Source organism: Uranotaenia lowii, chromosome 2, assembly GCF_029784155.1.
Source record: "Uranotaenia lowii strain MFRU-FL chromosome 2, ASM2978415v1, whole genome shotgun sequence".
Lineage (NCBI taxonomy): Eukaryota > Metazoa > Arthropoda > Insecta > Diptera > Culicidae > Uranotaenia > Uranotaenia lowii.
In genome coordinates, this window is record NC_073692.1 from 281,865,437 (window position 1) to 281,892,862 (window position 27,426).

The 27,426-nt window shown below is 37.5% G+C and overlaps 1 protein-coding gene across 1 annotated transcript in view; it reads left to right on the plus strand.

Moving 5' to 3' along the window:
- The first annotated feature begins 14,192 nt into the window (after positions 1-14,192).
- Positions 14,193-27,426, plus strand: part of LOC129742442 (receptor-type guanylate cyclase Gyc76C-like) — a 297,360-nt gene continuing 284,126 nt past the window's right edge. The window contains exon 1 of the mRNA XM_055734340.1: positions 14,193-15,029. The gene's annotated coding sequence lies outside the window, so the exon portion shown is untranslated. The remainder of the gene's footprint in view (positions 15,030-27,426) is intronic.

Below are 27,426 nucleotides of genomic sequence, written 5' to 3' on the forward strand. Positions count from 1 at the left end.
AAGTTTTTTAGAGTTTTTTGCATTGTTATATTTTTCAATTAAAACACAATCATTAATGCAAAAATTCGCTATTTGGATGATGAGAAGTATCACTTTTAAAAGTCAACCGTAATCTATATTCAGGCGTTTTCAGTTATAACAGTTATAATTTGTCGATATATCGATTTCTGTGGATTATTTTTTCAAATGGATTTTTTTTCTCTTATCTAATATTGAAAGTATGACATCAGGCAGGCTTTTATTTCTAGAAACTTAATTAAAAATTGAAACTTCTTTCAGTATCACTTACACATTTATTTGATGTTTAATTTTGAAAATGCTCAATCCCAATTTATTCTGTCATTTAAAAATCAATTTGAAGGATCATCTGTAGTAACATATTTTACAAATACGTGCAATTATTTATTAGCAATATAATATTCATTTACACACAGTTTGCTTCTTTGGTTGACCTGTAATAAAAATAACAATGAACCTAGCTCGTATTTTACAATATCAAAAGATGACAACTCCAAACTACAGCTTCTTCAAAAATCCTGGCAAGCACACCATCATTTTCTTTGGCTAAATAATGTTGTTCCACACATTGGTAGAGAAGTATGTAAGTATTTAGACGTTTTATTCAGAATTAATACTATCATGAACGAATAAAACATTATATAGTCTCAATGTATGTATCAAAATAGATTTATTGAATTATTTATTTTCTTAGAGAAGCTTGAATATTAAACATGATCATTAATTGCCGAATTTTCAAACCAAATAAGTGGCATCAATTATACGTTCAATAAAATTCCTTAGCTCATGTTTCGGGGTCACTCTAATCAACATGGTTTTATGGTAGATTTCGTCTCACTTAAAATATTCGGAGTACATATTTATATTCCAACGGAACATACATTAAAGAGGAATAAGTATACGATGAAAATCGCCTTAAGTTATGCAACAAAATAGGAGTGGATATAGTATTCAAGATTCAGACATATAACGAACACAGTGGCACAGTGCCAAAATTTGAGTATCGTTAACGAATGAAAAATGGCACAATGATGGCAAATTTTTTTTTCAATAAAAGCTTGTTAATACCTCGTTTAGGTATCATTTTGATGAAAAATTTGAAAGCACATTGATGCCTAATTTTGGCAAAAAATTATACCTTAAAGTGGCATCGTTATGCCCTCAAAATTCGTTTGGAAACGTTGGCTAAACGAGGCATCATTAAGGTTTCAGTGAAACCTACACTTGGTATAATCTAGGTATCTATATATAAAAAGTGAGACCCAAATTTTGGCATTGTACCACCTTTATTCGGGCAAAATGATACCTCATTTAACTTTCAAGGCATGATAGCAAAATTAGGTATTATTTTGCCATAAAAGTCTGCTCGGGGCTCGTTACGTGAATTTTTGCTTGACTTACGTCAATAAGAGGTCAATAAAAAAAACACTTGATCCTTACGTGAAACTCACATAATTATATTCTGTCAAAATGAAGACACATTCGATTTACGTGAAAATCCAATGATCCGCCAAGTATGGACGGAATGGGTGCATTCTATGTTATGTTCACGTAGCTCTTAATGGGTTATTCACGTTAAATATCTGTAAAAGAATACTGACTCAATATGGCGTGGTTCCAAGTTCTAGCACAGTTGTTACAGGCAAATAGAGACATTTTGAAGCTGTTTTTTGTAAGTATAAAGAATTTAGCTGTTTGATTGTTATTTACAACCTTTTCTATTTCTTCTATTTAAACAGAATGTGGAATCGGGTCAGCTGCAACTTCAGATAACCGCTATGGAAGCACATCAATTTCGGGAAATTCCATTTTTTGGACGATGTTATTGTGTCAATTAAATGAAAAGTGAAAGTGTAAATGTATAGTTGTGAAAGTGAAAAAATGGCACAGTGTTTTGTAAATTATGTGGCATAATAAAAATCCTTAAAAATAAAATATTTTTTATTTAAATGATACGAAAAAAAAATCCTACATTCTTATTTCAATGGAATCTATGTGAATCGCATGTAGCAGAACGAATCCCTTTTCACATTCGATTACGTTATCTTCATATACAACGCATATGAAAATTACGTGAATTCTGCTTGCTGTGTGAGCTCTGTTTGCTACCTGAAGTTCACGTAGGTTCCACGTGATTTTCATGGTGGCAAAAATCCATGTACATTTCACGTAGCGTTCATGTGAAAAGTTTTTTCCGTGTAACTTTTCAACGGCGCAACACCCAGATGGCACTGCTTTCAGCCAATTTTTAATGTATTTTTCTGATGATAGCTTTTGAATTTTTACACACTTTTCTGAAGATTTTTTGTTCGAGCTTGGATGTCTGTTCTCTGTGCTATTAGTTATTTGCTGGATGTCTACTAGTCAGGCATCAATTTTTGCTTGCCGGAGACGGATTTACTGTATAGTTTAGGGGTCTGCATTTAGTTATTCGCAATAACCATAGCCTTTTTACCCATATTTGAAATCAAGGGTTCCACTCCGATACTTGTTTTGGACTTCGTGAGCATCATAAAGTGGCTCTTTATGCTTCTTAACCATTTGGGCAAAAAAAAACCGAAATAGTCAACAATGCATGAGTGTTTAATTCGACAATGAAGAATTGAGGAGGCGGTTGTGCAAAGTTATATTGATCATTTCTTTTTGCGTCGTAAATATCTCAAACACACGTTACCTAAAAACTCTAAAAAATTAGGCGAGATAGTTTTTTTCCCAACACAGCTCTAGTAACGTGGCTATCACCGAAATGAAGTGTCCGGATACTAAATGATCGTAGCTTCGATAAAAACATTATTTGTTTCAAGTCTTAAAATCTCGTTCAATCCATAATATGGCTTTCCATGACTGTCAGAAAAATTTATACTGCACTCTTTAAAATTACCAGATGCATTTTCCTGGATGCTGTAAAATTTTGCCGGCAATTATCGATATCTACTTTTTCCACTGACGAATCATACCTATACGAAACTGATGAATTTTTCCACTCCTAGAGAGACATGAAAAACACGTGCCTTGCGACGATGTACACATACGGTGCTTCGAAGCGTATAGTGTGATATTTATATGACATCTCATTTCTTTTAGCAACCTACTGTCAAAGGCAACGTTACAGGAACACACCAACCTGTGCACAATCCTACTTGCCGGAATTAAATTGGAATCGGTGAGAGCTTCCGTTGGAATGAGTTTGCGGTTATTGGAAGGATGTTTTTATGTGGTGTGAAGAAGGCACGTTGTAAGGGGGAAAAATTAGAAAGACTTTAAAAAAGATTTATCAGAGAATTGATAGTTCAAAACTCTTACATGAAAAAAATAAATATCTTTTTTATAAAACAAAACTGTAAAATTTTTGTTATTGTAAACGACACACAGTAATAAAACACTTTAGAGAGTTAAAAATAACTCCGTTGAAACTATCATTATTAAAACAAAGTTACATTGTACAATATCGTAAAAACACCATTAGATCACGTAGTCAAAATCATCGTCATTCGGTCGATCGGTGGCTCGCTAATCAGTAGGATCACGACCTGCTATAAATAGCTGACGGTAAGCGAGTGCATCAAATGCAATTTCTCACGACACATTCCGGAATGCCGGCCGCCAGCAAACATGATATCATATTAGCACAATTAAGAACGATTCAACGCACCACACGTAGGAGTAGAAAACTTTGGGGACGACGCCATCGTCGTTCCAGCTGCAACTATCTTGAGCTTTCGGTAGATTTTATCGCTTGGCGTTCGCGAGGTGCCGTTCTTGTTTAATTACGACGATTGAGAGCTATAAGCGGTCAAGTGAAAGTAACGCCTTTTCTTGGTTTAAGCAATGTGGTTTGGTGTAGTTCGTTATATTTACTGTTGTCAAAACGACATTATGTTATTGTTCTGATTTGTTGCAAAAATTTGCTAGAATATGAAGTGCAAAAATTATGAAAAATGTTCAAAAAAACGAACCATCTGTTAGCGCGCCAGCACCAAATTTTACTTCGGAAGTTCGGACTTCCATATCCTTTCCAACATATTTCGGATTCTGTAGCCAGTTTAGGATTCTTGATTCTAAATTCAATACATTATTCGAAATTAGATATGAATATTTTTATGAAATCTTGGTTCATATTTAGTTCAGCCTTTAATTCAAATTTTGACTAATGGTTTTTGAAACTCTTAGGCTTTTTCAATGTTTAGACAATAATTGTACGAATGTGAAAACAAGAGAAATTTAGAAATCATCTTGAGCTTTTGTTTCATATGCAACAAACAACTTTGAATGTTAAACAAATGAGAATTTTTTATATTATATTTTTAATTTTTTTGAAAATATAGTAAAACCATATTTAAAAGCTTCAAAACTCTGTTAGTTTTCAACGAAAATCATAAAATAACACATCAAAACGCATTAAAATTTTATCAGTTTTCTTCTTATTCTGCCAACATAGCCAAAACATGTAAGCATCCAGGAAAATGAAAAAGCTGCATCCCTAATCTTTCTTTTCAACGTAATCTCTGTTACATGTAAACATGCATTGCAGAGATAACTACGAGTCGATTTGAGGTCATTTTTGAATTTCTCAAACCATGGATTCTCAAAAGCTTCGTTTTGGTTCAAAGCTCATCCATGATTTTTGCAGAATTTTTAGGTTTGTATGGGATGATTGAATATTTTATTTATACTGAAAAATCAATATCGTTTTTGTTTCTTCTGTGGAACCGAGCCTGCTAAAGGTTTTTTTGCCAATTCATACAATCTCTGAAGGAAATTTCCGCAGAACAACTTTGACCAAGACCGTAATATCGATATTAAACAAAAAAGTTATTAGCTGTTTAATAGGGGTGGGTCTTATGGCATTGAAAAACAATAAATTCAATTGACATCACTGCTGGTGCCTCGCGAGGCGTTGCATGCAAAGTAGTCATGCAATACCTCGCTAGGCGTCCATGTGATGTCAAATGAATTTTTTGTTTTTCAATGACAAAAGACATGCCCCATTAAACACCTAATAACTTATTTGTCTAACAAGATACGAAGCTTCGGTCTTCTACAAAATTGTTCAGAGGGAAATTTCCCTTAGAAAATTGGCACAAAAACCATCAGCAAGCTCGGTTCTACAGAAAAAACAAAAATGATGTTGATTTTTCAGTTCAAAATATTACATTTTTTTATACAAACCTAAAAGTTTTAATTTATTTACTACTTAATGTAAACGTTGCTTAAAAAATATGCAAAAAATCATAGATGAGTTTTGAACCAAAACGCAGTTTTGAGGACCCCAGGGTTAGAGAAATTAAAAAGTGTCCCAAAATGGACTCAGTCTTATTCGGTAAATATCCCATCAGATACCGGAACAAGGGAAGGAATAAAGCGTGGAGTTCCCTGCCAAACGCTTTATATAGATTTTTTTTTGAAAAATAATGCAATGAAAAATCGAAAACTGTAAAAACGTTGGATCTCACCAAAAAAGTTGACATCTTAGAGATACATTTTTCACTGATTTGGATCCGTTCGTTTTAGTTTGCAGGAACAGTGCTGATGCGTTTTTGATACTGGGAGCTTTGTCACCGGAGTTTCTGAAGCTTCTGCTCTGGTGAGGATGAATAAACCCATCGGGTTTAAAATCCAGGAAAAAAAAATATATTCATGGATTTTTTCATAAGCTTCAGCGCACTTTATAGTAATGTTCATCTTCGTTGTTATAATCAGCTGAATTCGATGTTCTTGTTATCCTTTTTGATACTATTTTGTTACTTCATGAAAAACTTTCCCAATCGCAATGAATTTTTTTCAGTTTTTCAAATAAAATAATTTAAAAAATTTAAATGATAACTTCAAACATGAAAAATTGTAAATAAGCTTTAAATGGTGTATAAAAGTACCGTCTGTATCGCCAAATATTTTGCTAAAAATGTATAGCCCAATTTATGATGCAACTTTCATCTGAAGACACCAAAGTATACCAACAACTCCTTTAAGAGTTAAGAAAGAAGAAATGACAATTAATCTTATTTTTTTGCATCGAAAACAAACAATGATCGAACAATAGACTGAGTCGATTTTGGATCATTTTTGAATTTCTTAAACCCTGGGGTCTAAAAAGCTTCGTATTGGTCCAAAACTCATCCATGATTTTATGCAGAATTTTTGAGTAACGTTTACATGAGTAAATTTGAACTTTTAGGTTTGTATGGGAAAATTGAATATTTTGTACTGAAAAATCAACATCATTTTTGTGGATCCGAGCCAGCTGAGGGTTTTTGAGCCAATTTATAAAATTCCTAAAGGAAATTTACCGCTGAACAATTTTGTTGAAGATATTAACTTCGTATCTTATTAGCAAGGCCGGATTAAAGGGGGGGCAAAAGGGGCAATTGCCCCGGGCCCCCTAGCTCAGGGGGGCCCCCGAGGGGAAAAAAAAATTAACATTACTTTAATCATACTACTACAAATCCATGAAAAAAATCAAAACTAGAAAATCTGAATGAAAACTTGAAATATAAAAACTAAAAAGCCCCCGTGAAATAATATATAGATTAGTTTTTGTCTTAAAAAATTAAGGGGGCCCCATAAAGTAAGCAGTGAAGGAGCTCTACCACATTTTGCGAGCTGAGAATATCAAAATCTTCTGGACAAAACCGAATTCAAAAAAAAAAATTAAGAAAAATAAACACCTCAAATTTTCATTTTTTTTTACCGAAACATATCAGTTACGATATTCTGTACAGAACAGGTGAAAAAAAGAAAACACATCTCCTCATTTTCATTACATTCAATCGTCTTGCACAACAATAATGTTTGTTGTTACGTAAAGTTTCGAAGTTATGGTTTACTGTACTAAAATAGCAGCTAATTTCGCTTTATGATGAAAATTTCAGAATTTTACCCGGGCAGTATCTGGATTAATACCGCGTATTATAATAACTTTTCACCTTTCAATCATTATTATTGAAATTTTCATAGGTTTATAAATTCTAAACCCCTTTCCCTCCCTATTTTTGAAAGTTAAATATTAAAAAAAATGTTGTTGCTTAAATTGGACCAATCGACAGTACAGGGTTTCTTTATTGAAATTCCATCCAAATTTCTATCTTAGACTTGAAATTTGTATTGGAACATTTTAAACTGATTCAACCGAAATTTCATCATCTACTGAAGTGAATATCCTGAATTCAGTATATCATTTTCCAAATGATCATTCTCAAATTATCATAAAAACGATCTGATAGTTGAGTGGCTATATTTCTTAATATTTTTCTGAATTTTGAAAATTCATGATCTTTGTTTAAGGTACTAAACTCAATTGGATTCCTTATCTGTTTTTTTTTCAATAATAACTGATTCTGTGTTTCAAACATTCAATCTTTATTCTCAATTTTTTTTTTTCAACCGATCATTTTTGCATTTATACTCCTTTGGCTTTGAGGGCATCGAATGAAACTTTCGTCACATTTAAAAAAAACAATTTGATAAAAAAAACATGTATCTGATGAAAACCATATTCAAAAACATCTCAGGAAAAGATTTGTTTTATGTTTCAATGACATAGAATTGAAATTAACATTTGGTGAAATATCTGCTTTTGCTCTGATTGTAACTTTGTATCTTTTTCTTAAATTTAATTCATATTTTGTTTCATAAAACTTGATTTTTAATTATGATTAAGATTTTAAACACTGAATTTTGGTTCTGAATATATCGTGATTTAAAATTTTGAATTCTTAAACTCTTATATCTGTATCTCTATGGAATGTGGATTTAATTATTTTGTATATTTTTTTTCATTTTGTTTTCTATGTTTCAAATCTTTATGATACTTCCTAATTGTCACTAGGTAAATATTTCTCGAACAAGCACAAATCAACCGATCAATGATGATATGAAAATCATTTATAATACTATCTGTTCATTTTTTAAATTAGAGAATTTTTGTTGGTGATAAGAGTAAAAAAAAAAGAGAATTAAATTTGGCATATTGCAGCTTAAATCAGAGTTTTCATTTCTAAGAAAATTTTAAACTCTTCCCCAATGTGATTGATAACCAATTTTTATTTGAAGATACCAGAAACTAACTAACTCAAAAACCATCAGCTGGCTCGGTTCCACAAAAGAAACAAAAATGATGTTGATTTTTCAGTACAAAATATTCAATTTTCCCATACAAACCTAAAAGTTCAAATTTACTCATGTAAACGTTACTCAAAAATTCTGCATAAAATCATGGATGAGTTTTGGACCAATACGAAGCTTTTTAGACCCCAGGGTTTGAGAAATTCAAAAATGACCCCAAATCGACTCAGTCTAATCGAACAACTGCACTTACATACGGCACGTCGTAACGTGAAACAATACCGTGGAATAACAAGCTTGTCCGTTGGATCAAAACTGTTCGAAATTGTAGTTAGCCAGGCCTTACTAGTAGCTTCTTCGCAGTACACTTCATCGGAACAACAAGGGTTTATGCCTGGAAGATCGGTATGTACGAACCTTTTAGAATACACGTCTTTCTGTTTGAATCAACTAGAGAATAAGAAGCAAGTTGATGCTGTTTATACCGACATTAAAGCCGCATTTGACGCGATTGATCATCGAATTCTACTTTCAAAGCTTGCTAAACTTGGTGTCCACAGCAATAAGATTCATTCGCTGAAGTCATTTTTAACTGACAGGTGCATAAGGATTAAGATTGATGATAGCATTTCTTTTCCGTTTACAAACCGATCCGGCGTCCCTCAAGGCAGCAATTTGGGACCTTTGTTGTTTGCTTTGTTTTTCAACGACTTGATTGCTAGCTTAGATAACGGAACAATAATTGCATATGCAGACGATCTTAAAATATTCGTTCCAATAGAATGCGCGGCGGATTGTGAATACCTTCAATCGTTGTTAGACAACTTTGATGAATGGTGTAGACGTAACAAATTATCTGTTAGTGTCTCAAAGTGTTCGGTCATAACTTTTCACCGGAAAAAATCGCCTGTTCTACATAACTACTACATTGGCAATGAGCACATAAATAGAGTATTCGAAGTTAATGATCTTGGTGTTATCCTGGATGATCAGCTTACCTTCAACAATCAACGTTCTGCGGTCATCAATAAAGCCAATAAACAACTCGGCTTTTTCTTGAAAATAGCGCAAGAATTTACAGATCCGTATTGCTTGAAGTCACTGTACTGTGCACTTGTCCGATCTATTCTTGAGCACGCTTCAATCGTCTGGGCCTCATACCAGCTAAGCTGGATATTACGAATCGAACGAGTGCAAAATGGTTTATCAGATCCGCCTTACGTCATCTGCCGTAGAACCATCCCGCAGATCTACCCCCTTATCCTCATCGGTGCCAGCTTTTAGGACTAAATTCTCTCGAATGTCGTCGAAAAACTTAACAGGCCACATTTGTCGCTAAAATTTTGAACGGAGAAGTACAATCACCAAACCTGCTTAGGATGATCAGCTTTAGGGCTCCGTCGAGAATGTCACGATCTCATTCGCTGTTGTCGAGTCGAACTCATAGGACATCCTACGGTTACAATGAACCAATCAGCGCAATGATGCGCATATTCCAGGATGTTGAGCACTTACATCAGTTCGGAGTCGTTTTGTTCGTCGGTTACACCAATCAAGATTGTTCCATTTTTTGTGATCGTGTGGTTATTCATTTAAACACAATTGTTCGATGAATTAATAATAATAAATAAAATAAATATGCAGGAGGCGTGCTCTTCTAGCAACATGGGAACAAAAGCACTTATCAAAGCAAGTAAAAACACAACTTTTGTGCTTTGTAGAGTGTTTATAGCATAACTGACTTCAAATTTCAACCAATAATCTAAAAGCGTTTTCGTTTATGCCCAGTTTTGCACCAGGTCACTACCAATTTTTGCTCATTTTGCTGTCATCAATGCCATGAAACATTGACGTTCCCACCTGACTGACATTCTTGCTTGGTCATTCAATTCGTATACGACTCTGATATACTTTCGTCGACATTGACTACTAGACATTAAATCCCACATTCGCCAGGTCACGCTGCACTTGGTCTAATCACCTCGTTCGTTGCGCCCATGCTCGCCTTGTTCCTACCGGATTCTTAGCGAACACCTGTTTTGCAGGACAGTCGTCCGGCATTCTCGCAACATGTCGTGTCCAGCGTATCCGGCCAGCCTTCACCACTTTCTCAATACTGGGTTCGCCGTAGAGTCGCGCGAGCTCGTGGTTCATCTTTCACCTCCACACTCCGTTCTCCTGCACGCTGTAAAAGATGGTTCTTAACACTCGTCGCTCGAATACTCCGAGTGTACGCAGGTCCTCCTCGAGCAATATCCATGCCTCGTGCCCGTAGAGAGCAACCGGTCTAATGAGCGTCATGTACAGGTCACACTTCGTGCGAGGGCTAAGTCTTCTCGACCGCAGTTGCTTGTGGATTCCATAGTAGGCAAGACTTCCGCTGATCATTCGCCGCCGGATCTGACGGCTGGTGTCATTGTCTGCGATCACCAGTGAGCCGAGATGGATATAGTCTTCGACTATCTCCAGCTCGTCGCCGTCAATCGTGACCTTGTTATTGCTGGACAAGCAGGTTCGGTCGGTCTCGGATCCGTAGGTCAGCATATACTTCGTCTTGGAGATATTGATCCATTAACCTAATCCTTCCGGCTTCGCGTTTCAGTTTGCGGTAGATCTCCTCCACCGCCGCAGATGATCTGCCGACTATATCAATGTCATCGGCAAAGCAAATAAGTTGACTGGATCTGTTGAAAATCGTGCCCCGCATTTCGCCGCTCGTCGAATAACACCTTCTAGCGCCACGTTGAACATCATACAGGATAGACCATCACCTTGTCAAAGCCCCCTGCGCGATTCGAATGAACTCGACAATTCACCCGAAATCCGCACACAGCACTGCGTTCCATCCATCGTCGCCTTGATCAGTCTGATCAGCTTCCCGGAAAAGCCGTTCTCGTCCATGATTTTCCATAGCTCGTTACGGTCGATCGTGTCGAATGCGGCTTTGAAGTCGATGAATAGGTGGTGCGTAGGGACTTGGTGTTCCCGGCATTTTTGGAGGATTTGCCGTAATGTGAATATCTGGTCCGTCGTTTACCGTCCCTCCATGAAGCCGGCCTGATGACTTCCCACGAATCTTTTTGCTTGTGGCATTAGGCGGCGGTGTAGGATTCGGGACAACACTTTGTAGGCGGCATTGAGGACGTGATCGCTCGGTAGTTCTCACAGTCCAATTTGTCGCCCTTCTTGTGGATGGGGCATATAAACCCCTCCTTCCACTCCTCCGGTAGCTGTTCTATGTCCCAGATCCGGACTATCAACCGGTGTAGGCAATCGGCCAACTTGTCCGGGCCCATTTTGTTGAGTTCAGCTGCGATGCCATCCTTCCCAGCCGACTTGTTTCTATTCAGCTAGCGAATGGCTTTCTTAACTTCACTCTTCGTTGGGAGTGGCTCCTCTACGTCGTTGGCTACGCCGGCGATGTACCTTCCCTGCATGTGCGCCGTTCAGGTGTTCATCGAAGTGCTGCTTCCACCTTGTGATCACCTCACGATTGTCCGTCAGGATGTTCCCGTCCTTATCCCGGCACATGTCGGCTTGCGGCTCGAAGCCTTTGCGGGATGCGTGGAGTTTCTGATAGAACTTTCGTGTTTCTTGGGCATTCTCTTCGTCCATCACCCTCCTACACTCCTCGTCGAACCAGTCGTTCCGTCAAGTTCGCTCCACATAACCGATGACGTTCTCCGCAGCACTGTTGATGGCTGTCTTGATGGTATCCCAACAGTCCTCGAGAGGGGCTTCGTGCTCACCCTCTGCCGGCAGTGCTGCTTCGACCGATTGCGCGTAGTCTGCCGCGACCTCAGGTTTCTTCAGTCGCGCGATATTTAACCGAGGCGGGCGATGGTTTCGTGTGTTGTTCACTACGGAGAGTTTTGGGCGCATCTTCACCATCACCAGATAGTGGTCTGACTCGATGTTGGCGCCTCGACTGTATCTGACGTCGATGATGTCCGAGAAGTGCCGGTTGTCAATCAAAACGTGGTCGATCTGTGTTTGCGTTTGGTACGATGATCTCCAGGTGTACTTGTGTGGGAGGCGGTGCTAGAAAAAGGTACTACGTACGGCCATTCGTTTGGAGGCGGCGAAATCAATAAGTCTGAGGCCGTTTTCGTTGGTCAGCTGGTGCGCACTGAACTTTCCAATTGTCGGTTTGAATTCCTCCTCCTGGCCGACCTGAGCATTGAAATCCCCGATGACGATCTTCATATCATGTTTTGGGCAACGGTCGTATTCACGCTCCAGCTGCGCGTAAAATTAGTCTTTGTCGTCACCGGTACTTCCGAGGTGAGAGGTGTGCACGTTGATGATGCTGATGTTGAAGAACCGGCCCTTGATTCTCAACCGGCACATTCGTGAGTTGATCGGTAACCACCTGATCACGCGCTTCTGCATCTTTCCCATCACTATAAAAGCTGTTCCAAGCTCGTGTGTGTTGCCGTAGCTCTGGTAGATGACACGACCATCTGGGTACGTTGGTTATGTGGAGCCCTTCCAGCATACCTCCTGCAGTGCTACGATGACGAATTTGCGGCTCTTCATTTCGTTGGAGAGCACGTGGGTACTGCCCACAAAATTTAGAGATCGGCAGTTCCATGTTCCAAGTTTTCAATCGCTAGTCCCTTTTCTTTGCCGATTTCCATCCGAAATTTGTCGTTCGTTGCTTATGTTTTTTGTAGTCACGGGCTCGCAAGGCCCGCAGCTAACCCCACTATCTCGCAGAAGGACCGTCGTGATGTTGCTGTTTTGGGTCTCGAACACCACCAGGACGTTGTTGCACTCCGCACGCCGCCCCTGATATTGAGAACAGACGCGTACAAAGCCCCCTAACTCAGTTTGCATACGATCAAAGCATCCATCGGGGTTGGGTTCCCGATCTCCGCTAAGGTTGCTCGCACCCCAGCTAGCACCACGGGGAGGTAGTTAGTTGGAGTATTGTTTTTAAATTCACGTCTTCGGTGTAGTGAGGAATGAATGAACCTGTGAGTAAGTCTGACAAGCTGTTCATCAATTGAATGAAGAGAAGAGGTTTCAAGTGGCTACCTTGAGGCACATTCAAGAGCGCTTTAAAGAACTCGGAAAAAGCCGAGTTTAGGTACAGAAACTTTCTGCATTCTGTCCACTAGACAGATTACTGAGATTCAGGATATTAAACAGGATATTAAAATTTTATACCAATTCTTGATGACGTTTCCAGAGTTTCGTCGTTTGTTGCTGCGTCGAAAAGCTTTCCCATCTAAACACGGGTTGGGAACCTGAATGTTTGAACCTGTTTCCGAAACATTTTGTCTGAATTCGCTGGAGTTTCCATAGAATCAAATTCAAGAGCTCAAATCGTGCAAAATTTATGAACGTGGGGGACGGTATCAGCATATGTACCTCTGTCTAGATTTACCCGCAAGCAAGAAGGTGCAACAGGCACTAGTTATAAACTTCTTCCGAGGTACCTATCAGTTCTCGATTTGCCATACATACGGACCATTCTGCTGTAGAAACCACCAAATCAGCACTAATTAAGCACACTATCAGCAGGGAGTGAGTGTGCCTATTGCACTTTTAGTTTACATAGATGCACCGAGATAGTGCGATGATTGTTTATTCCACGCTCCCTCCCAGTCAGCACAGCAGCGCGGTGGTTCTTATCAGTTCGGTTCGGTCGGTAAACGGCGGCATCGTTCGTATATTTGCGGCTATCAAAACATTGCTCTCGTCGAGGCGACGACGGTCGTTGAGAAAAGACGTACGTTTGTCGACTTTGGCTGCCGTCGTCAGTCACCCAGCAGAGCAGTTCCTGAAGCAAGCCGGATTGCTCGGAATCTCACCACCACTTGTTGCAGTTTTGTTTTATGTTGATCGTCGTTGGGTGGTTTATGTTTGGAAATGCTCACGCGGTGGGTGGTACTGACTTACATACAAACGTATACAATTGTATCATCAGAGAGAGGACTAAACAGATAGAGAGCAAACGAGCACCCACTCATTCTGTGTTGTGCTGATAACTCAACGCACACGTTTCGGGTTTGCAGGTTTTGTTTTTCCTTTCCATCCAACCCAACCCAGTCCGTATGTAGATGGCGTAGCTGAAATTTTGAATGTGGTCGTCCGTTGGTTGGTCTGGTCGATGATGATGATCATGTGGCGAGAATCGGTCGGTCGGTCGCCTTTTGTGACATGAATGTTGAACTTGTCCGCCAGTCTAGATCGAACCTCGGTGTGATTCGGACGCGTTTCAAAAGGGCAACGGTGACGCTTCCTGCTCGAGAACGGGAACAACAGACAGAGAGTGTGAACTGGTTCTTTCTGGTGTTTTTAGTGTGCTTGTCTTCTGCGGCAGTGATCTTGTGTGGTGTTGTTTAAAAACTTACTTGCGAAATTACTCTATTTACAATCGAAATTGATTGTGAGCAAGTAGTGTGGTGGTGACCCATCGTCATTGGCGAGAGAAGAAAGGAAGCAGCAGCAACAGTTGCTCGACCGTATGTGGTTGTGTAGTTTCACAAGTGTGAGGAACACAAGAAGATAAAAGTGTTTGAACTTGACAAGGCAAATGAGAAGTTAACAAGGAGCTGCAGTTATCAGTTTCTATCTTGTGTTGGGGCAGACGGGGCATTCGAGAGCAACCGAAGAGAGCATTGCGTGATCTTTACTTTGATCGTTTAAACAAACAACAACTTCTTGATTCGGTTATATTAACGATTAATCAATTTAAGCTGGTGCCTCCAGTCAGTGTTTCGGTTGGCGATTTTAACGCTTTCAGTGGCAAACCGCGTGCAGATATAATCGAAAAATAAGGAATAACCTTTTGATCGCATGGGTTACAGAGATTTAGTGTAATCAAGTTGATTGTGCAATTTTAATCGGTTAAGTGTTTTAACAGACGGAAATCTCAAAGAGCCTATCTAGATTTACAATATGCTTCAGAGCAGCATCTAGGACATTTTTTTCCATTAAGGGTAAGTATTCAAACTTTAAAACGCTTCTCACCGTTGCTATCAGTTAGTATATTTGTCCGGAAATCAAAGCAAAAAAGTTTACACAAAAACTCGTCTCAAAAGATTGCAAAAACACTCTTAAAATCGCGCCACACAGCCATACAACACTCGAGCGAAACCCTTACACAGAGGAGAGTAGCTGTTGTCAAGTCTCACATTCCGAGTTCCGAGGCACAAGGCACAAGATGACGACGATCATCGCCATAATATATCATTACACACGTCGTCGTTCGGCGATTAGTCGTGCTCGTGGTGGTCGTGATCGTATGGCGGCGTCGTCGTCGCATTCGACGGGTAATCATGGCTCATGGCAAAAGGCAAAAGGCGGCGGCTACTGGCTGATGCTGTCGTCACAGCAGTCACCAAATACAAACACACAGTCCCACAGTAATCAAGCGTAGCGGCGGCGGCGATGCTGCCTAGTGGTTTTACTTACTATCAGCAGCACACGGATGATGCGGTCCCTTGACTGTGTGGCTTGAAATTTGAAAATTTTAAGCATAAGAATGAGATATATATTTACTGAATACCTTTTAAAATTGTTACAATACGACATAATATTGATTGATCACTTTCAACTCTGCCATACTAAATACCTTCTGAAACTGTTGCAAGACGACATTAGAACGATCACTTTTATCTCTGTATTTTTATAATTTTTGAGTTCATAGATCAAGTCCATATGACGATTGGTTCAACAATTTGGGTTTTTCATCTTGATTCACAAGTTTTCAGAAGACTTGAATGTCAAAATTTAAAATGCCTTATGCGTATTATCTTCACATAATTTATTTTTCTTGTAGTCAAAGAAATTTTGCTTTTTTTGTCAATTCATCAAATAAAAATCTCTGGAGAAAATTTTTGAAGGTCTGTTTGTTTTCAAATATTTTTTTTCCAAATCTTATCTACATACTACCCGAAGAAAGCAATACAAAATAATTAACGGTCCACGATCAGTATTCGAAACTGTTGACATGCTCAGATGAATGTGAAATAATTTTCACGTTTCCATCATTGTCCCCGATCAGTAAAAATAGGTTTCTGTGACAGAATTAAGTAATAAAATCACTTCAATTTTGTACCCGTGAATGTGAACTTTTTAAAAATTCAATCATCTAAATTCGGAGATCATGATAGAGTTGAAATAGCTAACAAACCGTTTTTTTTTGGGATTTCAACGCCAGGGCGTTGTTTATCCCTTACTAACAATGCTTGTCATAGTCTATTAACACATTGAGGACCCCATAGAAATTTAATCCCGAATTACATCAAAATTCGGCGTTCTCTCTCTTAGAAACTAACGAGCCTATACCTAGTAACAAAGAGATGAAATGTTACGATTGGAATTTTTGATTTTCTGCCAGTGTTATTCCAATCGAGCAGAACCAAGCAGTCTTAAGCGGGCCATAGACTACACAAATGGCCTGTACAAATTCGATGATTCCATTCCATGATTGTTTGATCTATGCTCGCCCACACACTATACAAACATTTTTCACGCGAACACCAACAATTGCTGGCGAAAACAGCAACAGCAACAAAAAAAACATCTCCACCCCGGCTGGGAGGATGGTTTGTACAAAATATTTCGATCCCGACCGATTTTACTTCAACCGTTTGGGCGTTATACACTATGCAAATCGTGTTTACAGCGACAAAATTTCATCGAATTTCATCGCATTTGTACAAATGTTGTGTAGTCTTTGGCCCGCTTTAAAGGCAGCCCTACACAGCAGGGTTGCAAGCCCATTATTTTGAAAGGGATCAGATGGCACCTCTGTGTTTACTGTAGTCTCTTTATTAGAAACTACTGGACAACATTCAAATTCAGTGTTTTGAGTTAGTCAAAGTGTTGTTTACAATTTTGTAGAATGAAGTTTTTATAAAAGATGTAACACATTCGAACTAAGCTTCCCAGTAAAGCGTCACGCATCAAGCGAAAAAAACGAGATATCTCGTAGTTGGTCCGCAATGTGTTAAGAAACTATTAAGTGCCAATAAAAATAATCGTTTTTAGAGGCATTCTATCATCCGGAAGAAAACTTTTTCATACTTTGATTTATCGGCCTAGCGGTGAAAAGTGATGTCCTTTTTAGTAGGGACATCTAAAGATTATGAAAATTTTTTTTTTTTTTTTTTTTTATAAAGATGGATAGAAGGTTAGAAGAAATGAAAGATGGTGAAAATGAGCGGGTAGAATTTGTCTAGAAGCATTACCATTACATACCAAATTTTTGTTCCTCACGAGCCTACTACTATGAAGTGGTAGATACAGATAGAGTTGCATATACCACCACACATTAGTAGGCTTAGCGTGGTCCGCCCCACAAGCGAGAACTTGTAGTGCGGACGAACAAAAAGATGGTATGTGATCGCTCAGATAAGCTCCCTTTAACTCAGAAACGCATCTATCGATGTTTAAGTCTTCTCAGTTTGTTATCTTCGCATTCGTTACATGCGGGGTTTGCATGCGAAACGGTACGGTCGATAGTCTGATAGTGACCAACCACCGATGCTATGATGTCGTGTTTTTTTTATTTCTTTTTGGCCAAAGTTATTTTAATTTTATGAAGAGATTAACCACCGTAATTTTTTGTTTGTTACTTTGATTTATCGGCCTAGCGGTGAAAAGTGATGTCCTTTTTAGTAGGGACATCTAAAGATTATGAAAATTTCGCATGCAAACCCCGCATGTAACGAATGCGAAGATAACAAACTGAGAAGACTTAAACATCGATAGATGCGTTTCTGAGTTAAAGGGAGCTTATCTGAGCGATCACATACCATCTTTTTGTTCGTCCGCACTACAAGTTCTCGCTTGTGGGGCGGACCACGCTAAGCCTACTAATGTGTGGTGGTATATGCAACTCTATCTGTATCTACCACTTCATAGTAGTAGGCTCGTGAGGAACAAAAATTTGGTATGTAATGGTAATGCTTCTAGACAAATTCTACCCGCTCATTTTCACCATCTTTCATTTCTTCTAACCTTCTATCCATCTTTATAAAAAAAAAAAAAAAAAATTTCATAATCTTTAGATGTCCCTACTAAAAAGGACATCACTTTTCACCGCTAGGCCGATAAATCAAAGTAACAAACAAAAATTACGGTGGTTAATCTCTTCATAAAACTTTTTCATTTGTCCGGTAGAATAGAAACTACATTCAATACATACATTTTGAAAAGAAAATTTTAGCCTACTAGTCCTATAAAAAAAACAGTGTCGAAAAGTAGAACCCCGAGCAGACATTAATGTGCGAATTGATAGCAAACTGAGATCATAATAAGGTGCAGCAAATTGATACCATTTTTTGCTGTTAAATTTTGTACCAGGGCAAAATTAGGCATAATTATGGTTTCTTATATTTTTGTTTGACAGCAAACTGAGACCACCTTTGGGTTCCCACAGCAAACAATAGGCATAGATAAGCTGATAGGGTGGGTATTTATTTACATCCCAAATTCGCCGGATCTAACCTTGGTAAAAGTTCTGGTGATATTCAACTATGATATACTTTTTCTAATTAACCTACCAAACTAAGTTCCATTCACAAGCCATACCTTACTTACCCAGACAACCATTTGGTGATAATTTGGAATTTGCAACACAAATATACGTGCAAATATACGTGTAAACATATCGTTTATTGCAGCAAAACCAGTATATACTTATCATTTTGGAGGCCATATAGGTACATTAGCACACATGTTCTTGATTTGGATTGTACTGAATTACGATTTGCACGATTTGTCATGCGAATCACTTACGACTACCCTGATTCTTTTTGGAATATATTATGATAATTTACATCATCATATAGATGATTGAGGTTGTAATCTTGTAGGTCTTCGCTTAATATGCGATTGGAATATCTTTATATACGACATTTTTCGTAACAATATGGAAAGTTTGACGACTTATTTAGTCGTCTTCTGCGACTGGAGTGCATGGCTCTTATTTTCCGTCAGTTGAAAAAAAAAAACAAGATTAATTCAAAGAAATGCGTTTTTTGCTGTCAAATTCAAGTTTATATCGTACAATTTATTATTTGTCTGATTGCTGAATTTTTCCAACGTTAATGAAGTTATTGTAGTACCTGGACTTAATTCCCTAACGATACGATCTGCAACTCATGATATTTCCTCGACTCTATCTGGAATATATAAATTCATGGAGATTTGCTTCAAATGCATTAAATCAAAAGCAAATCGTATATTTCTATAACTAAAATCTTTTAAATCGTAGAACACGTCATCGATGATCTAAAAATAGACCAAGGTTTTGAAGCCTCCTTGAATACGATTCCAATAATTGATGTTTCATTATCATAAACTTTATTGAATTTTATTGAACTTATTTGTATTCTTTTACGATTGCCTGCAAATACGTTTTACGAAAATCAGACATGCGAATCAATGTGTATAGGTATACGACTGCACGCTAATTATTACGAATCAATGCAGTTATAAACGATTGTATAGCATATATCTCCAAGTGGCAAGCAGAAATGTCATTGTTTAAGTCAAAAATATATTCACGAAATTTAAACAAATATTAGAACAAACATTTATGTTATCACAGAGTGAGTAATGCTTTTGAAACATACTTACGATATTGGATACAGCATTGTCCAGGATTTCGGGTAGAAATGTTTTGCCGCCGCGCTCAATGTGAACACTCTGGGAAGAACTTTTATTACCAGCAGATACCTTAGTACATTTGTATCGCTGAACTAATCGACTGTAGGTATCACTCTTCCGACATTTTATATTTTGTCTTTTTAAAATATAATCTCTAAATTTTAGCAATCTTGTTCGATAGAAAAATGTACTTTCTGCTAAGTTCTAACACCTGGTTGTTATGATAATATAAATCGTATTAAAATGTTAAAAAAAATCATAATTTCGAATTATTTTATGCATAGCACGACAAAAACAGTACATTACGACTGATCATCATATATCGGTCGTTGCATGGATTTTTTGCGAATTGTCGTACACAAAGTACAATGTTCGAGTTCATATGTACATAAATACGAGTTTCTCTTTTTGTTTTGACTCCCCTAAAAAAATATTTCCAGTAGAATTTTTCTACTACAAAAATATATGGGAGAGTGGGGAATCATGGGCCACTTTTTTCATTGTTCCAAAGCTTTTTTATTATAAAAGATAAAATGAAAATAAAATTTGGTATGGTTTTCTGCATTTTCAAGGAATTATAAGGTATTTCTTTCAAATTTTTAATAAGTTATTTTCCCCTAGTTCTGACTGTATTAAAAAAGCAATATTTTTTGGATTTTGAAAAATGGTGGGGAATCGTGGGCCACTAAATCCAAATTGACCAAATAACATGCAAAGTTTATGAGTTGACCCAAAACTGTGATTTCATAATTCATTTCGTTATTTCAAAGCAATTTCAGATGATGAAATAATAAAGAGAGCTGTGTATGATCAAATAGATTCCAAAACCTGGCTCGCGATCGTTTTGGCATAATTCCTTATATAGGATGGACAAAATATTATTCATTACTCTTCATTTGGCATACGAAAACTTTACAGATAGGGAAAACGTATTTTAAGTTCTGAATGTGTATAAAAACATAAAAATACAGGTGGTTCAAGATGTGAGGCCCACGATTCCCCACAAGCTATGATTTGCAAATTGGTTGCGTTTGTGTGACTTATTGATGTTTCATCAAAAATTCCTTTTCCACGTGAAAGATCAAGACAAAACTAAGATAAACGTATGAGAATATTTTTGTTATGAACTTAAGGTTCCCCATCGATGCAATTAGCGGGTGTATTCTTAATTATGAAAGTAAAATTTTTCCAACTTTTTTTAGCTTGATAGATAAAAGAAGCATATGATGCGTATTTAAGTCAACAACATATAGAAATATATGCTAACTCAAAGCGACAACGATGACAGTTGGTTCGAGATTTTTACCTCAACACACATCTGAGATATTAAAAGTGGCCCACGTTTCCCCATGGCATACGATACCCCACTCTCCCCTATAAAGTCAAAATTAAAAAAAAAATCAAACAAGATTTTTGTCAGTTTTGTTAAAATATATTGAACTTTAATACTCGTGCGTAAAGAATCTGTAAACAAAAATGTTTATAATTTTTCTTTCTCATTCATTTGAAAATCGGGAATTCATCAAATTCAAGCTTTTAGCAAAGTTATAAATCATAAGATATTGAAAAAAATAGACAGGTTTTGCATGCCCATATCAGGTGGGTTAAATGCCTATATCAAGAAATAATAGATTAGCGTAAATTTTTTTTTACATTAAATTAGGCTGGAACAAATATCAATTTCTTCTTTTGTCACCCCCCCCTTCGAAACTTCCAAAAACCTGAAGGGGGAAATAAATAAAGTTTGAAGTAATTTATGTTGATTCCAATAAAAAATTCCAATATCTGAAAGTCTACAAGACTAAAAATAAAATTTAAGAAGATGGGAGTTATTTCACCTTTTGTTTTCTCGATTTCATTGAATTATTCGATAAAAAATTACTTGATTTATAGGTTTTGTGCAACAATATAATATGAAATTTTGTTTCATACAAGCTTCCGTGCAATTTATTCCAATTTATTTGTTTTTCGCATTATTTTTTATTGTCCCCCCCCTCGCGATGTTCCAACTCCGAGTGACAAAAGAAGGATTTGAAATTTGTTCCGGCCTTATTGAAACATTAAAACCTACGCTCTAATTACAATCTTTCAGTGGAAACAGAAGAGCTAAATACTGACTTGATAAAAATATGATATGATCAAAATATTACCATGAAAAATGTTCATGTGGCATCCTTAACTATGTTTAATGCAAAAGAACTAGTAATATCTAAAACTTCGCCAAAATTTCAACCTTCACGTATGCTAAACATCAGTTTCTACCATTTTCAATCAAATCATATCAAAATATTGCAGGTGTAACTGAATTATAGCTAATACCATAATTATGCGCATTTAGGCCGTCCGGTTTCGGAAATCGTTTTTTTTGACTACCTTTATTATAAAATCATTTTTACAAAAACTGTGAAAGATTTTTACAGAAAAATGTATTTAGTGAATCTTTGTGATAATTAGTGAATAATTGATCAAAAAGTGTGCCAAGTAAATGAAAAGTGGTTATAGCCGCTCTAAAATGGGTAATCAATTTTCGTGTCAAGTAGTGATTATAACCACACAGTTACCGTGTCAGGTGTCCAAGCTCACATTCTCACGATCGTGATTCTGTGTGCACCCAAACAGAATACCACTAGTACACCAATACATACATATGTGTATACGACAGTATGCTTTGGGCAGTTAATTTGCATTAACAAAACACGGCGGCCGACAGCATGCATTATTATTTCTCTCGAAGTGTAGCGAAATGTATCAACAAATATCATCAACTGTTTGGCCGTTTGACGATGGCAAAATGTGGTTGACGTTGACCAACCTCATAATTATTGTGCTCATTATCATCGTTTGATATCATTTAGCCACATTAAAATGATTTCGGATGCATTATGTAGACGTTCCCGGAAATGGCTTCGTTAAATCATCATATTGTAATGTGAGGTCGATATGTTAAGATAACTCAATTTAAATTCGATTCAACTGCAGTGCAGTTAACTTTGCGAAATGATATTTAAACTTTGTAGTGAATCTTTACGGGTTCAAATATAAGCTTTAAAACCCTCATTAGGATTGTAAAATCGGTGATACCAAAACCGAAAACCGGTATTACCGGGCTGTTTTCCTATACCAGATATCAGTTTTACATTCTTCCAAAACCGATACTGGCGATATTACAAATTGACCGGATCGATTGACTGTAGACCAATCTGAGGATTGCCGTGGAATCCTTCGACAATAGGACAACTGAACGACCTTGACCTGCTTGACGATATTGATTTGGTCGCCCAAAGACAACAAGACATGCAGAGCGAACTCGACGACCTAACCTCAAAGTCAATGTCGGAATAACCAAGTCGATGGAGATCAACACAGTAAATCCTTCACATTCGTGGTAGCTGAGCAACAAGTTGAGAAAATGGAGTGCTTCCAGTATCTTGGTAGCTAGATAACGTCTGATGGTGGTACCAAGAAAAACATCGAAACCCGGATCGGAAAGGCCCGATTTGCGTTTGCGAGTCTCCGAAACATCTGGCGCTCACGCCAGATCTCTCTATCAACTACCAAAATCCGAGTCTTCAATTCAAACGTCAAATCCGTATTGTTGTACGGGTGTTGTAACAGCCGACTAGCTCAACCGACAGTTCTTCTCAGGATCGGCTTCACTTGCCTGGGGCGGACTCTCGACCACGATAACGGTCACTCAACAGCGGACTTTGGTTGAACAAATAGAAGGGGATTTCGGACTGACGTGCATAAAGGGGGAAATTTACATTTTATACATATATTGAGGTTTTCAGTGCAGCAGGATAAGGGTCAACATACGGCGTTAGGGTACGGATGTGTGCTGAGTTGATCATACCTGGTAGTGACTTCGGAACACGTGGGCCTTCCTGTTGCTTCCGGTGGTAATGGCTGATACCGAACCAACACAGGGACTTCCGGCGACGGGTGACTAGCGGACCCTCGATTCATATGACCGGGAATTGAGCTGCAGCGATCGACTTCTTCCTGGATTTGATGACCAGTGGATATTTGGCGTGGCGATTCCTGTGGTGACGGAGGAATGCCTGACACGTGGTCGGCTGTTCTCGAGGAGACTTCCGAGTTACTCCGCAACGAAGCAACGACACCTGAGCCCTCACGGCTGGTAAACTCCGGATCTTGAGGACCGGTGTCCCTGGCCTCCCGATCAATCTGCCGGACCATGAGGTGTTCGCGATGATGGTTCACGACACCCAAATGCGCGCGTTCGTATCTACGACCGATTTGGCTGACGGTCTCCAACTATCTGCCCAATTTCGTCCACGTTCTTTTCCCTCTTTTTCCGCCCAGTGTTGCTAGATGAGTTTTCACAACATCAGCTTTCAATACTGACCCATGCCGCAAAAGGGAAACAAAAAGGGATAATGGAAGGGATTGGAAATTACACTGAAAAAAACTAAAAACTAAAACTACCACGTCAATCAACAACAAAAAAAACCATTTGTTACACTGTTTGGTAACAGTGTGAAACTGAAACGACGCAAAAACTGCAGGTATTTGTGAATCGCTGCCTGCGGAATATTATCAGCGCTTGGTGGTATGGAGACTGGATCTCAAACGAGGAACTACATCGCCGGTGTCATCAAAAGGCGCTAGAAATCGAGATTCGGGAACATACACTGCCGGCCAAAAGTTTGGGATCACCCGCTTAAAAACATGCAAATTTTGATCGTTCATATCTCAGCCGTCTTAGGACATATTGCAAATCTTCTGATCTCATTTGAAAGATGATGAGCAATAGCTATTTCGGAGGTATTTTGCCCATAAATAATGTTTTAGTTTTGCACCTGAAACTTAACCTAAAGTTAGAACATTTTCAAAAAATCGCACTCAATATTCAAAGCCAATCATCTCGCGATAGGGTGAACCTAATTTCAAAATTTGAGTTGCATTAGAATCCTTATTCTATACTTCTAAAAACACAATCAAAAAATTTTGTGCAAAAATTTAAGATTGTTCTTTTAATTAATAAAATAGACACTTAAGTTATCGTCCAAAAGTTTAGGATCACCCCTCAGTATGGTGTATCGGCCAAAAACATGTAAATTTATCTCATTCATATTTTTCTCATTTAACATCGTATTGCAGATCTGAAGGGTGCATTTGAAAGCTAAGGAATTGTTGTTTCTTCATAAATTCACAAAAAAAATATATTTTAAAGTGATAACCATAAAAAATTTACCTGAAATTACCAGTTTTTCTTTAAAATCACACTTATGATGATGAATTTTTTAAGGTTATGGATTTAAAATATATTTTTTTAATGAATTTATTTAAAACAAGAATTCCTAAGCTTTCAAATGCACCCTCCAGATCTGCAATACGATGTTAGATGAGAAAGATATGAATGAAATAAATTTGCATGTTTTTAAAAAAATGATCCCAAACTTTTGGCCGATACACCATACAAGGGTGATCCCAAACTTTTGGACGATAACTTGAGTGTCTATTTTATTAATTAATAGTACATTCTTAAATTTTTGCACACAATTTTTGATTGTTTTTTGTGAAGTATAGAATAAGGATTCTAATGCAACTCAAATTTTGAAATTTGGTTCACCCTATCGCGAGATGATTGGCTTTGAATATTGAGTGCGATTTTTTGAAAATGTTCTAACTTTAGGTTAAGTTTTAGGTGCAAATCTAAAAGATTATTTATGGCCAAAATACCTCCAAAATAGCTATTGCTCATTATCTTTCAAATGAGATCAGAAGATTTGCAATATGTCCTAAGACGGCTGAGATATGAACGATCAAAATTTGCATGTTTTTTAGCGGGTGATCCCAAACTTTTGGCCGGCAGTGTAAGTTAAGAAGGATGGACTGGATGGACGCTTGGCTGAGAGGCAGGCCCAGAAGCTCGTAGCGGCGTAGCCTAGTCGCTGAATTCCGCACAGTTGACGAAAACCATGGTTGACAGCAAGTAGGTAAGGACGCTGCCTTCCTATCACCAGCAGTGGAGATATTTTATCTCAGCCCCATCCGTCGGACAAAATCTAAATATAAATTTAATTTCAACAAAAGTATGATGCAAAACAATAATATGGAAACGAAATTTACAAGGTGCCACTTTTATATGCGTTTCGTTGCATCTTATCTGAGATAGGTAACTGAATTATAAAATAACTGAATAAAAACTGAATTATAAGAAAATTGGATGATATTTAAAAAAATGTTATTTCACCAACAGTTTCGATATAAGCAATAAGCAATTTTTACGGTAACGAAAAATGTGAACAAATTCAACATTATTTAGTTTATTTACATATAGGGTGTCCCATTATGTCTAAGCACGATTTTGATACAACAGTTTAACTTTAAACTCTGTGTATCGTAAGCTCCAGTTTTCATAGTTTTCGTGAAAATGAGAAACATTTTCCAGGAAAAGCGCAAAAATATTGTGCACAAATGGTGTACTTTCTCCAACATTTCACTGAGTCAGTTGGCGAAAATGAAAGAAGTGCGCGTTGGAGCTGGCCCAATTTCGATTCGGAAGTAGGGAGAGGAAAGCAAATAAAATCTAGGCGGAAACCAGGTCCGGTGGACAAAACTTTGGACCTGTTACCAAAAAGTGAAATCGCCTCTCAGCATCGTCCATCGTTCCAAGAGAAGATTGTGCCTTAAGACGTATACGGTGCAGAAGAAGCTGAATGGGAATAAAAAATAAGCTGCTTTTGTGAATCCAAGAGATCGTAAATTATATGATATTCTGTCGTGTGGAACACGGTGTGCGTTATCATCAAAGATGAAATCTCTTGCATGTTCGATCACAAAACGCTTCCGGGTGACCATTATTACACTGCTCGGGATGGCCAAAGTGCAGCAAGGCAGAGACATCGATTTTTACAGAAAAATTCAGTGAAAATGCAATGGTTTAACAAGCCATATCATATGACCTATAAGTGTGCATGCATTCCTATCCGTTCATGAAAACTGACTCAATGAATTCAGCTGATTACGTCCGAGAGTGGCTGAACCGTCGCCTGCTGCCCATGATCCGCAAGCATGATCATTAGACTATTTCGCTTTTCGGCTTTTTTCGCAGATCGAAGCCGAACTCATATAGGTTGTTCCTCGTGCATTTTCAAGTATTTCTGCCTGTTGAACTAATCTATTATACTAACATCTGTTTTACGCAATGAGTTTTTGTGAAAAAGTCCAGTTTTCTCCAAAATCTTCTTATGAGAGTTCTAGCAGGCCACTGTTAGTATGAAACGATAATTTTATGATGCATGGTGGTTAGCATTTTTATGGATCTATTTTAGATAATCGTTCAAAACAAACCGAAAAATTGAAAAAAAAATCATAAACTATCAACTTGTACAGAAATTTTACTTACAAGTTGAAAATTCACAATATGCAGTAAATCCAAAAAAAAAATTGATTGGATTAAATATCATTGCTAGTGCACAAGATGGTGTGGAAAAAACTTGGATGAAAAATATTTTATCAATACAAATTTGCTGCAAACATATGAAAATAACTTGACCGCTTTATATCCAATGTGTATGTTTATTACATCAAAAGAAAGGTAATAAGAAAGGCTAGCGAAGCAAGAAAAACTTTTGTGGGGAAAATATTTTTTCCTGATTTACTGCAGATTTTTAACTTCAACTTGTAGTAAAATTTCTGTGCAAGTTGCTAGTTAATGATTTTTTAAAAAATTTTCGGTTTGTTTTG